Below are 8,633 nucleotides of genomic sequence, written 5' to 3'. Positions count from 1 at the left end.
CAGTTTCCCTAACTGAGGTCTGGAGGAGGGGCATAGAGGGAGGAGCCAGTGCACACCAGATAGTACCTAATCTTTCTTTTAGAGTGCCCAGTCTCCTGCGGAGCCCGCTATTCCCCATGGTCCTTACGGAGTTCCCAGCATCCACTACGGACTACGAGATATAGAATTACCGGTGAGTAAATTCTTATTTTTACACCGGGTGTCAACCCCGCCCACAATGGGCTGTTGCTGGACTGTTCAGGGTCGGTCAGATGGTGTCGACGACTGGAATCAAACAGTTCGCAGACCTGAGGGCGAGGTGGGACATCCCCCAACAGGACTTTTGGAAGTTCCTACAAATAAGGCACTTCTTGGCAACTGGCGATAGACTTTGCAGCGCCATTAGGGAACTGACCCTATTTGAGAAGCTTTGCGTGGCTACTCTTGACTAGGGATGAGCGGGTTCGGTTCCTCGGAATCCGAACCCGCCCGAACTTCAGGTTTTTTTACACGGGTCCGAGCGACTCGGATCTTCCCGCCTTGCTCGGTTAACCCGAGCGCGCCCGAACGTCATCATCCCGCTGTCGGATTCTCGCGAGGCTCGGATTCTATCGCGAGACTCGGATTCTATATAAGGAGCCGCGCGTCGCCGCCATTTTCACACGTGCATTGAGATTCATAGGGAGAGGACGTGGCTGGCGTCCTCTCCGTTTATAGAGAAGAGAGTGAGACAGTAGAGAGAGACACAGTAGTAATTTTGGGGAGCATTAGGAGGAGTACTAGTTACTTGCTGAAGTGATAGATAGTGTGACTGTATATTATCTGACTTGTGGGGGAGACACTGACAGTGGAGAGCAGGACTCAGGAGTACATATAACGTACAGTGCACACTTTTGCTGCCAGAGTGCCACACTGCCATTGTGACCACACTGACCACCAGTATAATATATATTGTGATTGTCTGCTTAGGAGTACTACTTACAAGTTGCTGATAGTGTGACCAGTGACCTGACCACCAGTCACCACCAGTTTAATATATATATATATATATATATATATATATATATATATATATATATAATTGTATATAATATATATATAATATTGTATACCACCTACCCGTGGTTTTTTTTTTTCTTTCTTCTTTATACATACTACTATAGTAGCTTACTGTAGCAGTCTGCGGTGCTGCTGAGCTGACCGTGTCCAGCAGGTCCGTCATCAGTCATTACATAATAAATATATATACCTGTCCGGCTGCAGTACTAGTGATATTATATATATATATATTGATTTCATCTCATTATCATCCAGTCTATATTAGCAGCAGACACAGTACGGTAGTCCACGGCTGTAGCTACCTCTGTGTCGGCAGTCGCTCGTCCATCCATAATTGTATACCACCTACCCGTGGTTTTTTTTTTTTTTTTCTCTTTATACATACTACTATAGTAGCTTACTGTAGCAGTCTGCGGTGCTGCTGAGCTGACAGTGTCCAGCAGGTCCGTCATCAGTCATTACATAATAAATATATATACATGTCCGGCTGCAGTACTAGTGATATTATATATATATATATATTGATTTCATCTCATTATCATCCAGTCTATATTAGCAGCAGACACAGTACGGTAGTCCACGGCTGTAGCTACCTCTGTGTCGGCAGTCGCTCGTCCATCCATAATTGTATACCACCTACCCGTGTTTTTTTTTTTCTTTCTTCTTTATACATACTACTATAGTAGCTTACTGTAGCAGTCTGCGGTGCTGCTGAGCTGACTGTGTCCAGCAGGTCCGTCATCAGTCATTACATAATAAATATATATACCTGTCCGGCTGCAGTACTAGTGATATTATATATATATATATTGATTTCATCTCATTATCATCCAGTCTATATTAGCAGCAGACACAGTACGGTAGTCCACGGCTGTAGCTACCTCTGTGTCGGCAGTCGCTCGTCCATCCATAAGTATACTAGTATCCATCCATCTCCATTGTTTACCTGAGGTGCCTTTTAGTTGTGCCTATTAAAATATGGAGAACAAAAATGTTGAGGTTCCAAAATTAGGGAAAGATCAAGATCCACTTCCACCTCGTGCTGAAGCTGCTGCCACTAGTCATGGCCGAGACGATGAAATGCCAGCAACGTCGTCTGCCAAGGCCGATGCCCAATGTCATAGTACAGAGCATGTAAAATCCAAAACATCAGTAAAAAAAGGACTCCAAAATCTAAAATAAAATTGTCGGAGGAGAAGCGTAAACTTGCCAATATGCCATTTACCACACGGAGTGGCAAGGAACGGCTGAGGCCCTGGCCTATGTTTATGGCTAGTGGTTCAGCTTCACATGAGGATGGAAGCACTCAGCCTCTCGCTAGAAAAATGAAAAGACTCAAGCTGGCAAAAGCACCGCAAAGAACTGTGCGTTCTTCGAAATCCCAAATCCACAAGGAGAGTCCAATTGTGTCGGTTGCGATGCCTGACCTTCCCAACACTGGACGTGAAGAGCATGCGCCTTCCACCATTTGCACGCCCCCTGCAAGTGCTGGAAGGAGCACCCGCAGTCCAGTTCCTGATAGTCAGATTGAAGATGTCAGTGTTGAAGTACACCAGGATGAGGAGGATATGGGTGTTGCTGGCGCTGGGGAGGAAATTGACAAGGAGGATTCTGATGGTGAGGTGGTTTGTTTAAGTCAGGCACCCGGGGAGACACCTGTTGTCCGTGGGAGGAATAGGGCCGTTGACATGCCTGGTGAAAATACCAAAAAAATCAGCTCTTCGGTGTGGAAGTATTTCACCAGAAATGCGGACAACATTTGTCAAGCCGTGTGTTGCCTTTGTCAAGCTGTAATAAGTAGGGGTAAGGACGTTAACCACCTCGGAACATCCTCCCTTATACGTCACCTGCAGCGCATTCATAATAAGTCAGTGACAAGTTCAAAAACTTTGGGCGACAGCGGAAGCAGTGCACTGACCAGTAAATCCCTTCCTCTTGTAACCAAGCTCACGCAAACCACCCCACCAACTCCCTCAGTGTCAATTTCCTCCTTCCCCAGGAATGCCAATAGTCCTGCAGGCCATGTCACTGGCAATTCTGACGAGTCCTCTCCTGCCTGGGATTCCTCCGATGCATCCTTGCGTGTAACGCCTACTGCTGCTGGCGCTGCTGTTGTTGCTGCTGGGAGTCGATGGTCATCCCAGAGGGGAAGTCGTAAGCCCACTTTTACTACTTCCACCAAGCAATTGACTGTCCAACAGTCCTTTGCGAGGAAGATGAAATATCACAGCAGTCATCCTGTTGCAAAGCGGATAACTGAGGCCTTGACAACTATGTTGGTGTTAGACGTGCGTCCGGTATCCGCCGTTAGTTCACAGGGAACTAGACAATTTCTTGAGGTAGTGTGCCCCCGTTACCAAATACCATCTAGGTTCCACTTCTCTAGGCAGGCGATACCGAGAATGTACACGGACGTCAGAAAAAGACTCACCAGTGTCCTAAAAAATGCAGTTGTACCCAATGTCCACTTAACCACGGACATGTGGACAAGTGGAGCAGGGCAGGGTCAGGACTATATGACTGTGACAGCCCACTGGGTAGATGTATGGACTCCCGCCGCAAGAACAGCAGCGGCGGCACCAGTAGCAGCATCTCGCAAACGCCAACTCTTTCCTAGGCAGGCTACGCTTTGTATCACCGGTTTCCAGAATACGCACACAGCTGAAAACCTCTTACGGCAACTGAGGAAGATCATCGCGGAATGGCTTACCCCAATTGGACTCTCCTGTGGATTTGTGGCATCGGACAACGCCAGCAATATTGTGTGTGCATTAAATATGGGCAAATTCCAGCACGTCCCATGTTTTGCACATACCTTGAATTTGGTGGTGCAGAATTTTTTAAAAAACGACAGGGGCGTGCAAGAGATGCTGTCGGTGGCCAGAAGAATTGCGGGACACTTTCAGCGTACAGGCACCACGTACAGAAAACTGGAGCACCACCAAAAACGCCTGAACCTGCCCTGCCATCATCTGAAGCAAGAAGTGGTAACGAGGTGGAATTCAACCCTCTATATGCTTCAGAGGTTGGAGGAGCAGCAAAAGGCCATTCAAGCCTATACAATTGAGCACGATATAGGAGGTGGAATGTACCTGTCTCAAGCGCAGTGGAGAATGATTTCAACGTTGTGCAAGGTTCTGCAACCTTTTGAACTTGCCACACGTGAAGTCAGTTCAGACACTGCCAGCCTGAGTCAGGTCATTCCCCTCATCAGGCTTTTGCAGAAGAAGCTGGAGGCATTGAAGGAGGAGCTAAAAGGGAGCGATTCCGCTAGGCATGTGGGACTTGTGGATGGAGCCCTTAATTCGCTTAACAAGGATTCACGGGTGGTCAATCTGTTGAAATCAGAGCACTACATTTTGGCCACCGTGCTCGATCCTAGATTTAAAACCTACCTTGGATCTCTCTTTCCGGCAGACACAAGTCTGCTGGGGTTCAAAGACCTGCTGGTGACAAAATTGTCAAGTCAAGCGGAACGCGACCTGTCAACATCTCCTCCTTCACATTCTCCCGCAACTGGGGGTGCGAGGAAAAGGCTCAGAATTCTGAGCCCACCCGCTGGCGGTGATGCAGGGCAGTCTGGAGCGACTGCTGATGCTGACATCTGGTCCGGACTGAAGGACCTGACAACGATTACGGACATGTCCGTCTACTGTCACTGCATATGATTCTGTCACCATTGAAAGAATGGTGGAGGATTATATGAGTGACCGCATCCAAGTAGGCATGTCAGACAGTCCGTACTTATACTGGCAGGAAAAAGAGGCAATTTGGAGGCCCTTGCACAAACTGGCTTTATTCTACCTAAGTTGCCCTCCCACAAGTGTGTACTCCGAAAGAGTGTTTAGTGCCGCCGCTCACCTTGTCAGCAATCTGCGTACGAGGTTACTTCCAGAAAATGTGGAGAAGATGATGTTCATTAAAATGAATTATAATCAATTCCTCCGTGGAGACATTGACCAGCAGCAATTGCCTCCACAAAGTACACAGGGAGCTGAGATGGTGGATTCCAGTGGGGACGAATTGATAATCTGTGAGGAGCGGGATGTACACGGTGATATATCGGAGGATGATGATGAGGTGGACATCTTGCCTCTGTAGAGCTAGTTTGTGCAAGGAGAGATTAATTGCTTCTTTTTCGGTGGGGGTCCAAACCAACCCGTCATTTCAGTCACAGTCGTGTGGCAGACCCTGTCACTGAAATTATGGGTTGGTTAAAGTGTGCATGTCCTGTTTATACAACATAAGGGTGGGTGGGAGGGCCCAAGGACAATTCCATCTTGCACCTCTTTTTTCTTTCATTTTTATTTGCGTCATGTGCTGTTTGGGGAGTGTTTTTTGGAAGGGCCATCCTGCGTGACACTGCAGTGCCACTCCTAGATGGGCCAGGTGTTTGTGTCGGCCACTAGGGTCGCTTATCTTACTCACACAGCTACCTCATTGCGCCTCTTTTTTTCTTCTTTGCGTCATGTGCTGTATGGGGAGTGTTTTTTGGAAGGGCCATCCTGCGTGACACTGCAGTGCCACTCCTAGATGGGCCAGGTGTTTGTGTCGGCCACTAGGGTCGCTTAGCTTAGTCATCCAGCAACCTCGGTGCAAATTTTAGGACTAAAAATAATATTGTGAGGTGTGAGGTATTCAGAATAGACTGAAAATGAGTGGAAATTATGGTTTTTGAGGTTAATAATACTTTGGGATCAAAATGACCCCCAAATTCTATGATTTAAGCTGTTTTTTAGGGTTTTTTGAAAAAAACACCCGAATCCAAAACACACCCGAATCCGACAAAAAAAATTCGGTGAGGTTTTGCCAAAACGCGGTCGAACCAAAAACACGGCCGCGGAACCGAACCCAAAACCAAAACACAAAACCCGAAAAATTTCAAGTGCACATCCCTACTCTTGACTCGACCCACACTATCTCCACACTATACAAAGTTATTTGCCATTCCCAACCTGTCGTTACCCCATCCTTTATTGTGGCTTGGGAAAGGGACTTGGGCATTTCTTTATCGCCTAGAGACTGGGGGAAAAAATTCTTGAAAACTCACTCGAGCTCTGTCTGTGTCCAGATCCGGGAGACTCAATACAAAGTTGTGACAAGATGGTATAGGCACTAGAGATGAGCGGGTTCGGTTCCTCGGAAACCGAACCCGCCCGAACTTCAGTTTTTTTTACACGGGTCCGAGCGACTCGGATCTTCCCGCCTTGCTCGGTTAACCCGAGCGCGCCCGAACGTCATCATCCCGCTGTCGGATTCTCGCGAGGCTCGGATTCTATCGCGAGACTCGGATTCTATATAAGGAGCCGCGCGTCGCCGTCATTTTCACACGTGCATTGAGATTGATAGGGAGAGGACGTGGCTGGCGTCCTCTCCGTTTATAGAGAGTGAGACTACTAGAGTAGAGAGAGACACAGTATTATTTACTTTAGTAATTTTGGGGAGCATTAGGAGGAGTACTACTACTTGCTGAAGTGATAGTGTGACTGTATATCTGACTTGTGGGGGAGACAGTGGGGAGCAGTTAGAGTCTGAGAGCAGGAGTACATATTTTAACGTACAGTGCACACTTTTGCTGGCACTCTGCTGCCAGAGTGCCACACTGCCATTGTGACCACACTGACCACCAGTATATATTGTGATTGTCTGCTTAGGAGTACTACTTGCAAGTTGCTGATAGTGTGACCAGTGACCTGACCACCAGTTTAATTAATCACCACCAGTTTAATATATATATATATATATATATATAATTGTATATAATATATATATAATTGTATATGTATACCACCTACCCGTGTTTTTTTTTTTTTTCTTTCTTCTTGATACATACTACTATAGTAGCTTACTGTAGCAGTCTGCGGTGCTGCTGAGCTGACAGTGTCCAGCAGGTCCGTCATCAGTCATTACATAATAAATATATATACCTGTCCGGCTGCAGTACTAGTGATATTATATATATATATATTGATTTCATCTCATTATCATCCAGTCTATATTAGCAGCAGACACAGTACGGTAGTCCACGGCTGTAGCTACCTCTGTGTCGGCAGTCGCTGGTCCATCCATAATTGTATACCACCTACCCGTGTTTTTTTTTTTTCTCTTTCTTCTTGATACATACTACTATAGTAGCTTACTGTAGCAGTCTGCGGTGCTGCTGAGCTGACAGTGTCCAGCAGGTCCGTCATCAGTCATTACATAATAAATATATATACCTGTGCGGCTGCAGTACTAGTGATATATATATATATATATATATATTAATTTCATCTCATTATCATCCAGTCTATATTAGCAGCAGACACAGTACGGTAGTCCACGGCTGTAGCTACCTCTGTGTCGGCAGTCGCTGGTCCATCCATAATTGTATACCACCTACCCGTGGTTTTTTTTTTTCTCTTTCTTCTTGATACATACTACTATAGTAGCTTACTGTAGCAGTCTGCGGTGCTGCTGAGCTGACAGTGTCCAGCAGGTCCGTCATCAGTCATTACATAATAAATATATATACCTGTCCGGCTGCAGTACTAGTGATATTATATATATATATATATATATTAATTTCATCTCATTATCATCCAGTCTATATTAGCAGCAGACACAGTACGGTAGTCCACGGCTGTAGCTACCTCTGTGTCGGCAGTCGCTGGTCCATCCATAATTGTATACCACCTACCCGTGTTTTTTTTTTTTCTTTCTTCTTGATACATACTACTATAGTAGCTTACTGTAGCAGTCTGCGGTGCTGCTGAGCTGACAGTGTCCAGCAGGTCCGTCATCAGTCATTACATAATAAATATATATACCTGTGCGGCTGCAGTACTAGTGATATTATATATATATATATATATATATATTAATTTAATCTCATTATCATCCAGTCTATATTAGCAGCAGACACAGTACGGTAGTCCACGGCTGTAGCTACCTCTGTGTCGGCAGTCGCTGGTCCATCCATAATTGTATACCACCTACCCGTGTTTTTTTTTTTTCTCTTTCTTCTTGATACATACTACTATAGTAGCTTACTGTAGCAGTCTGCGGTGCTGCTGAGCTGACAGTGTCCAGCAGGTCCGTCATCAGTCATTACATAATAAATATATATACCTGTCCGGCTGCAGTACTAGTGATATTATATATCTATATATATATATATATATATATATTAATTTCATCTCATTATCATCCAGTCTATATTAGCAGCAGACACAGTACGGTAGTCCACGGCTGTAGCTAACTCTGTGTCGGCAGTCGCTGGTCAATCCATAAGTATACTAGTATCCATCCATCTCCATTGTTTACCTGAGGTGCCTTTTAGTTGTGCCTATTAAAATATGGAGAACAAAAATGTTGAGGTTCCAAAATTAGGGAAAGATCAAGATCCACTTCCACCTCGTGCTGAAGCTGCTGCCACTAGTCATGGCCGAGACAATGAAATGCCAGCAACGTCGTCTGCCAAGGCCGATGCCCAATGTCATAGTACAGAGCATGTAAAATCCAAAACACCAAATATCAGTAAAAAAAGGACTCCAAAATCTAAAATAAAATTGTCGGAGGAGAAGCGTAAACTTGCCAATATGCCATTTACCACA

The sequence above is a fragment of the Pseudophryne corroboree genome, chromosome 12 (assembly GCF_028390025.1).
Source record: "Pseudophryne corroboree isolate aPseCor3 chromosome 12, aPseCor3.hap2, whole genome shotgun sequence".
NCBI classification, from domain to species: Eukaryota; Metazoa; Chordata; class Amphibia; order Anura; family Myobatrachidae; genus Pseudophryne; species Pseudophryne corroboree.
The sequence above is the reverse complement of the archived record's forward strand: the minus strand, read 5'-3'. Positions refer to the sequence as shown.